The sequence below is a fragment of the Frankliniella occidentalis genome, unplaced genomic scaffold (assembly GCF_000697945.3).
Source record: "Frankliniella occidentalis isolate FOCC.00 unplaced genomic scaffold, Focc_3.1 Scaffold104, whole genome shotgun sequence".
Taxonomy (NCBI): domain Eukaryota; kingdom Metazoa; phylum Arthropoda; class Insecta; order Thysanoptera; family Thripidae; genus Frankliniella; species Frankliniella occidentalis.
This window is the reverse complement of record NW_026267233.1, coordinates 448,008-449,002: the sequence shown is the minus strand read 5'-3', so window position 1 is coordinate 449,002 and position 995 is coordinate 448,008. Positions and strand designations below refer to the sequence as shown.

Here is a 995-nt window from a genome sequence, read left to right as displayed (position 1 = left end):
CCCCGCCCTATCAACAGCAATGACCAGCGCGCCGCAATCACGCTCACGATTACACCGGTAAAAAGATGCATCATTCATGACGTCCAACTCGACCGCGAAATTCGCACTCACATATTTATAGCGGAGTAATTTGCGAGGCTAAATCAAGTCGATATTAGTGGCCGGCCGGAAAAGGGAATCGAGCAGCGCGTAGCCAAGCCACCGCGCAGGGACGATGCATACGGATGGGGCAGGGTGCCACAGCACCCTCTCTCCAGAGAGAAAGAGGGAGAGGGAGAGGGAGGGAGGGAGAGAGAGAGAGAGAGAGAGAGAGAGAGAGAGAGAGAGAGAGGAACAGGGGGCAGGGGAAGTAACGGTCAAGGAAAAGTAACAAAAAAAAAACTTCCCAGTTTTTGTGCGGTTCTTTTTTTTTCTCCGTTTTACCGTTCCAGTTAGATGTTGAACTTTCCGACATGTATGTTTGTACCGACTTGTGCTGACGTGAACCGCGGCCTTTGAGGGAACAGGGCAGCGCGCGGGCGTCCTGCCAGCGCCTTCTCCCCTCCATTCCCTTCCTATGACCACATCTTTCCCTCCCTCAGCACCGCCTCCGGTCACTGCTCGCAGGGGAGAGTGACGCCCGACACGGTGGTCCGACTTGGCAGGCGCCGCAGTCGACGGCTTGCCAATCCCAGCGCGGCAGACGGGGCTGGCGGGCAGCATGGCTCGCCCCCAAGTCGGAGCCCCGATGATACAAAATGACCGCAAAGTGGGTGGTGGGGCGGACAGCGTACCGAGTTCTGCCGGCAGCAAGTGAGTGCAGTGGGCCGGCAAGGTAGAGTCCGAGACGGGGGAGTCGGGTAGGGGAGGGAACCTCCTGCCGTCTCGTGCACCTGCTGTGGTCAGGGCGGAGAGAAGTCGGAGGGCTGACTGAGTGCGGTCAACCCCTGTGAGGTAGGCAGCAGCGGGGCAGCGGTGCACGACGGGACGGCCTATCTGGAACATCGCAGGCGCTG

General features: G+C 59.3%; 1 protein-coding gene across 1 annotated transcript in view; it reads right to left on the bottom strand.

The window, feature by feature from the left end:
- Nucleotides 1-995, bottom strand: part of LOC127749878 (neuronal acetylcholine receptor subunit alpha-10-like) — a gene marked incomplete in the record, with an annotated part of 140,318 nt that overhangs the window by 48,183 nt on the left and 91,140 nt on the right.